The sequence below is a fragment of the Anopheles marshallii genome, assembly GCF_943734725.1.
Source record: "Anopheles marshallii chromosome X unlocalized genomic scaffold, idAnoMarsDA_429_01 X_unloc_239, whole genome shotgun sequence".
Classification (NCBI taxonomy): Eukaryota; Metazoa; Arthropoda; class Insecta; order Diptera; family Culicidae; genus Anopheles; species Anopheles marshallii.
In genome coordinates, this window is record NW_026525823.1 from 7,501 (window position 1) to 15,000 (window position 7,500).

General features: G+C 49.9%; 1 pseudogene; it reads right to left on the reverse strand.

Moving 5' to 3' along the window:
• Positions 1-3,220: 3,220 nt before the first annotated feature.
• Positions 3,221-7,500, reverse strand: part of LOC128717232 (large subunit ribosomal RNA) — an 8,939-nt pseudogene continuing 4,659 nt past the window's right edge.

Consider the following 7,500-nt stretch of genomic DNA (forward strand, 5'->3'; position numbering starts at 1 on the left):
AACTTGGTGCGCCAAGTCCATTTGTGATGCATCACTTAGCTAACCATCTTTCGGGACTGTTTAGGGTATGTGCTCCTCCACATCTATGCTTACTCGTACACATTCTCTGTCAATAGGTTTAAGATCGGGCATTCTACCATATCATTGCCTTAATGCTTTCAAATCAAGGCTACCAGGGTAGCCTAATTGCGTTCGAAACTCAACTTGTGAGCTGTCGGCCCTAGAAGTTTTTTAGGCTGCTAGGACCTCTCTCTATATTTTGCCTTTGGACTTCTCGAAGCTCAACTTGTGAGCAGTTCCATGCACCACTACCCGTATCTCTTAGCTTAGTTCTAGCCATGTGCGTTCAAAGCTCAACGTTAAGCTGTGTCCTGCACCACAATCGTTATATAATAAGCTTATCTCTAAGCTTTTTTGCGTTCAATGCTCAACGTTAAGCTATCCCTTCGCTTAGAACCTCGCTCTACATTTTGCCTTTGGACTTCTCGAAGCTCAACTTGTGAGCAGTTCCATGCACCACTATAGGTATCTCTTAGCTTAGTTCTAGCCATGTGCGTTCAAAGCTCAACGTTAAGCGGCCTCATGCACCACAACCCTTGTATCTTAAGCTTATCTCTAAGCTTTTTTGCGTTCAATGCTCAACGTTAAGCTATCCCTTCGCTTAGAACCTCGCTCTACATTTTGCCTTTGGACTTCTCGAAGCTCAACTTGTGAGCAGTTCCATGCACCACTATAGGTATCTCTTAGCTTAGTTCTAGCCATGTGCGTTCAAAGCTCAACGTTAAGCGGCCTCATGCACCACAACCCTTGTATCTTAAGCTTATCTCTAAGCTTTTTTGCGTTCAATGCTCAACGTTAAGCTATCCCTTCGCTTAGAACCTCGCTCTATATTCAACTTTCAGATACCTCAAAGCTCAACTTATGTGGTCTGCTATTGCTCTTGAACGGGTACAATATCTGACAGAGGGGGGTTTTTGGCCCAAATTATGCATTATTAGTTTAACCTCCGTCGCAGAACCACATTTGACCAGGTCGAGAAAAAAATTTTTTCGTGACGACCTGGTCCCCCATAGTAGGGAATGAACATGACATCTTAACCATATTTGACCATTTTCAAATTTCTCGTCGCGGAATCATGACTTTGCTAGTAAAATTTGTTCCGGGTAGGGACCTCCCATACAAAATTTTCATCGCTCCAAAAGTGATTTCGTTTCACTTTTCAACATTTACAAGGTCCATAAATCATGTTTTGAGACGATATGGAAAAAAAAATTTTTTGCCCGTCTCGACCAACTCGACCGATGGTGACCACAGCAGGGTGCTCCATACAAATTTTCCTTATGTGGAATTTTCAGTGTAAAATAAGGTTTCTCCAATCGATCGCGGGTTTCACTTTTCATCATTTGCTAGGTCTAACTATGATGTTTTGAGTGGTCCCGCAAAAATTTTTTCTCTTGGCCAGTCGACCCTTTCGTCCATGTCGGTGTGTTCTGCAGTAGGGTGCTCCATACAAATTTTCCTTATGTGGAATTTTTCAGTGTAAAATAAGGTTTCTCCAATCGATCGCGGGTTTCACTTTTCATCATTTGCTAGGTCTAACTATGATGTTTTGAGTGGTCCCGCAAAAATTTTTTCTTGGACCGGGCCTTCCTTCCCGGCCCTGTCGGTGTGCTCTGCAGTAGGGTGCTCCATACAAATTTTCCTTATGTGGAATTTTTCAGTGTAAAATAAGGTTTCTCCAATCGATCGCGGGTTTCACTTTTCATCATTTGCTAGGTCTAACTATGATGTTTTGAGTGGTCCCGCAAAAATTTTTTCTTGGACCGGGCCTTCCTTCCCGGCCCTGTCGGTGTGCTCTGCAGTAGGGTGCTCCATACAAATTTTCCTTATGTGGAATTTTTCAGTGTAAAATAAGGTTTCTCCAATCGATCGCGGGTTTCACTTTTCATCATTTGCTAGGTCTAACTATGATGTTTTGAGTGGTCCCGCAAAAATTTTTTCTTGGACCGGGCCTTCCTTCCCGGCCCTGTCGGTGTGCTCTGCAGTAGGGTGCTCCATACAAATTTTCCTTATGTGGAATTTTTCAGTGTAAAATAAGGTTTCTCCAATCGATCGCGGGTTTCACTTTTCATCATTTGCTAGGTCTAACTATGATGTTTTGAGTGGTCCCGCAAAAATTTTTTCTCTTGGCCAGTCGACCCTTTCGTCCATGTCGGTGTGTTCTGCAGTAGGGTGCTCCAACCAAGTTTTCCTAATGAAAGTTTTTCGTGGTTTCGTGTGAGTTAAAAACTCCGGAACTTGGCTTATTTTCACCATAATTTCCACATATGGTGACCAACTCAATAAACGTTTTGTGCGTATCCTATGGACAGTTTTTCGCGTTCAACTTGGTGAACTAGGGTTGTTTTCCCGAAGGGTAGAAAAATCTGGACTTAGCCAAATTTTGAAATCTCCAACCAATCTTGGCCTGTTAGATTATCTTGGTTGGGTTGCTATGGGCTGCTACGGCCTACTTGATAGGCAATGTTTCAACTCTTGGAAGCTTTCGTGGTTGCTAAGCACTGTTCGTGGCCTTCTTGATAGAAATGGCTTATGGTGGCCATGGACTTAGCCAAATTTTGAATTCTCCAACCAATCTTGGCCTGTTAGAGTATCTTGGTTGGGTTGCTATGGGCTGCTACGGCCTACTTGATAGGCAATGTTTCAACTCTTGGAAGCTTTCGTGGTTGCTAAGCACTGTCCATGGCCTTCTTGATAGAAATGGCTTATGGTGGCCATGGACTTAGCAAAATTTTGAATTCTCCAACCAATCTTGGCCTGTTAGAGTATCTTGGTTGGGTTGCTATGGGCTGCTACGGCCTACTTGATAGGCAATGTTTCAACTCTTGGAAGCTTTCGTGGTTGCTTAGGATAAAAACCCCGACGAGAAAGGTTTCCCGGACTTATAAAAATAACCGATTAGCCCCAAGGACACATCTTCCTTGAAAGGCTAATCATGCACCACACACCACACCACCCATAGGCTTGCAAGCAGCACTCTTGTCGAGTGCAGCAAGCCTATGCTCACATCAACTACCGTACACGTACCACCATAGGCTTGCAAGCAGCACTCTTGTCGAGTGCAGCAAGCCTATGCTCATCAACTACCATACGTACCACCACAGCCTTGCAAGCAGCACTCTTGTCGAGTGCAGCAAGCCTATACTCCACGAACTAACCACTTCACCACCAAGCATGGGTCGCCTGAGAGGATCGATGCGAACGCATCTCTACAACTCGCAGCTCCCAGCCTGTAGTCCCGTCGTTTGCGGGCGGTCGAAGGTGTCGAAACTAGTTGTATCCACGGTCGACGGGAGCACAGCCACCAGGGTTCCCTGTGATAAGGTACTTCCACGTGCAGCGTGCACCCGCCCGTTGCGGCTCAGTCTAGTGCTATAGCGGGGATGAGACGGCAGTGTGCACGGGGCAGCACCGACGGATCTCAGAGGGTTGTTAAGCCCGCTAGCTTCCGATCACCTAATGGGTTTATGATGCGCTATCAGCTCGGATTGGATACGACCTTAGAGGCGTTCAGGCATAATCCAGCGGACGTAGCGTCATACCAAAGTCCGGTCGAACTAGTATTGAGCCAGTGGTCCGTACCTGTGGTTCCTCTCGTACTGCACAGGAATTCCGTTAAGATAGCAGCATACAGCACACACCAGTAGGGTAAAACTAACCTGTCTCACGACGGTCTAAACCCAGCTCACGTTCCCTTGAAAGGGTGAACAATCCTACGCTTGGTGAATTTTGCTTCACAATGATAGGAAGAGCCGACATCGAAGGATCAATAAGCCACGTCGCTATGAACGCTTGGCGGCCACAAGCCAGTTATCCCTGTGGTAGTGACATTCGAGCAGTCGAGCTGTTTGGACATGGCGTGTTTTGCTCCGCAGTGAGAAGGAAAATTTGTGTGCAAAAATCGTTTAGAGAGACTGGATTTTAGTTATAATCCGTTGTTAAGTGCAAGTTTTAAGTGAATCGAGTGAAAACCGCGTGAAAATCGGTGCGATAATACGGAAAATAAGCAAAAAAACATTCCCCATACATTTTGTATGGGGAACTATTTCCGCTATAAAAACGGGCAAAATAGACCTTTTTCGGTGCGGTTTTCGGTGAAAAAGCGAGATTGGACGCCATTTAAGCGATTAAGAGTGATAGACAGTGTTTGCCGGTGAAATTCGGCCCGAAATACGGAGTGGCAAATTTGCGCAAAGAAATACAACAACAACAACAACAACAGTGTGTGTGTATCGTGAGTTTGCGTAAAAATCCGGTCCAATCGGGCCGGAAGTGGACGGAAACGGTAGTTTTTGTGCCCGTGATCGTGCTAACGCAAAAAAACCGGACGGAAATCGGACGAAAATTGACGAAAAACATCGTGGCAAAAAAGTGCAAGGGGTGCTACCGCCGGAGCACGTGGTTTCGAGCAACGGTATTTATTAGAAAATCGTTAATAACTTTGCGAGTTTTTATCGGATTCGTGTGCGGTTTTCACCGTTGTGATTGTTTTAACCTGTTTAATAAGATCCAAGCGAAAAAACAGTGAAAAACGCGAAAAATTTTTTGACATTTTTTGGTGACACCCGAGTGACACACATGACCCCGCTGACGAATTTTCGAAGGTGAGCAGTTCCCCGCAGACAAATTTTCAAATTGACGGTTTCTGCTCGAAAAACTGCTCGAAACTTAAAAAGACGCAGAAAATTCTGGTAAGCTGGGGGGGTCATCGACAGCTCGAATCTGCTCGATTTGGACAGTTTTTGTCGAGCTCGAAACTGCTCGAAACTGCTCGAATTCCCGACTTTTACTGGAAATCGCGGGGAAAAAATCGGGAACGACTGCGAAAAATACGGGAAGGCGTCTGCAAGCAGGGAAACACCTCCCCCTGACCACGGAGGCCTGCTTGGGTCTCTAAAATGGCGACAACCCGAGCATCGCGTCTTCGGTCGGAGTCTACCGAGGAAAGGCCGGGGCGGTCTCTCTCGGCTGTAGAGCCGAAGGTAATGCTGACAAGAGCTTCGGTGATGGCATCGAAGTCGACGAACAACGACATGGTGGAACTGCGGAAGGTGATCGGGGAAATGTCCCTCGCAAACGAGCAGCTTCGAACCATGTGTAAAGAGCTGCAGCAAGAGCTTGTGATGCTGCGACAGCGGGCGGAGGCCAATGACAACATGGCCCGCGAGGAACGAAAGCTGGCCCGGGAGGAACTAAAGCTGGCTCAGCAGCGGTTTAATGAAGAGCTGCAATGGAACAAGCAACAGGCTCGCCAGTGGCAAGAGGAGACTCAACGTCTCCGCAAGGAGCTAGAAAAGGAGATGGCAAGCCACCAGGAGCTGTTGGCGCAGATGCTTGGTTGTGGCGGCAATCAGGCACTGCAATCGCAGCTGCAGGAGCAGTCGTCTTCTTTGATGAAGCAGCAGCCCCAACGGTTGCAGGAACAACAGCAACGGCCACAACAGACGCAGGGGCCAACGCGTGGCCCTGCTCAGCAGCAACCGCTGCAACAGCAACAACAACAGCAGCAGCAGCGGCCATCCTATGCCAATGTGGCTGCCGAGGCATCTGGTACACAGGCGACGCAGGGTGGCGCATGGACGGTGGTGGGACCCCGCAAGGCACCACCGAAGCCGCAGCAGCAACAACAGCATCAATTGGAAAAGCCACGCCCGCAACTTGCGCCACGCAAACAGTCGACGAAAAAGAAGCCGGACGCTATAGAGGTGACCCCAGGAGACGGTCAAACGTGGACAGACGTTTACCAGCTAGTCCGCGGCGCACCGTCGTTGGCCGAACACCAGGCGAAGCTCGGTGTGGGACGGCGAACGACGCGGGATCGGCTGGTTATGAACGTAGAGGACGGTGCTAATTCGGAAGCAATTTTTCAACGTGTGCAGGAGGTCTGCGCACAGGCTGCAGCTCCGGCCACCGCCCGCCTGGTGACGGAAATGGTAGAGGTCCGCCTGGAAGAGGTGGACCCTCTAGCGACGGCGACGGACGTGGCGACGGCGATCCAAACATTCACAGAGCAGTCGGTGAAGGAATCCGCCGTGCATTTGGTCAAGGCATGGAATGGCACGCAGACGGCATACGTCCGAATGGCAGTGAAGGCGGCAGCGAAGATTGCGCAGCAGCACGTGAAGGTGCTGCACACTTCGTGCCCAGCTAAGCAGTTGACACCACTGACGCGGGGCCAGCAGCGGTGCTTCAAATGCCTGGAGCACGGACACCTGCGGCACCAATGCCGGAGCGAGGTGGATTGGTCGACGCACTGTATCCGATGCGGCCAACCGGGACACCTGGCCCGAACATGCACGGCAGCGGTCTGCTGCGTGACATGCAAGGGCCCACATCGTGTAGGACATCCGTCCTGCACCCGGAAGGCTGCAAGTGGGCCCTCTTCGGGGTAGATGCATTCGAAGAGGAGGACGAAGATGGGCAATGAAAACAAAGGCCGCTAAGGCGAAAAGAGGCGCGAACGCCCATTAGACTACTAAGAATAACATGGACGAAGGCCGCTAAGGCGAAAAGAGGCGCGAACGCCCATTAGACTACTAAGAATAACATGGACGAAGGCCGCTAAGGCGAAAAGAGGCGCGATCGCCCACTAGAATTAAGTCAAGTAAGGGCAGAGGATTCGTGAAATGGCCGTCAAGGCCAATCAAGGCGCTCAAGCCTATGTAGGCAGCAGGGCCCCCGGCAGTCCATCCCTAGCGGGTAACGACTGCCGGGGGGGAAGTCGCGTTTATGGATCGTATGATTGATTAAATAAACTGCGATATTGTTTAAAAGCCAGTTATCCCTGTGGCTGTAGAGCCGAAGGTCATGCTGACAAGAGCTTCGGTGAAGGCCACGAAGTCGACGAACAATGACATGGTCGAACTGCGGAAGGTGATCGAAGAAACGACCCTCGTAAACGAGCAGCTTCGAACCATGTGTAAAGAGCTGCAGCAAGAGCTTGTGATGCTGCGACAGCGGGCGGAGGCCAATGACAACATGGCCCGCGAGGAACGAAAGCTGGCCCGGGAGGAACTAAAGCTGGCTCAGCAGCGGTTTAATGAAGAGCTGCAATGGAACAAGCAACAGGCTCGCCAGTGGCAAGAGGAGACTCAACGTCTCCGCAAGGAGCTAGAAAAGGAGATGGCAAGCCACCAGGAGCTGTTGGCGCAGATGCTTGGTTGTGGCGGCAATCAGGCACTGCAATCGCAGCTGCAGGAGCAGTCGTCTTCTTTGATGAAGCAGCAGCCCCAACGGTTGCAGGAACAACAGCAACGGCCACAACAGACGCAGGGGCCAACGCGTGGCCCTGCTCAGCAGCAACCGCTGCAACAGCAACAACAACAGCAGCAGCAGCGGCCATCCTATGCCAATGTGGCTGCCGAGGCATCTGGTACACAGGCGACGCAGGGTGGCGCATGGACGGTGGTGGGACCCCGCAAGGCACCACCGAAGCCGCAG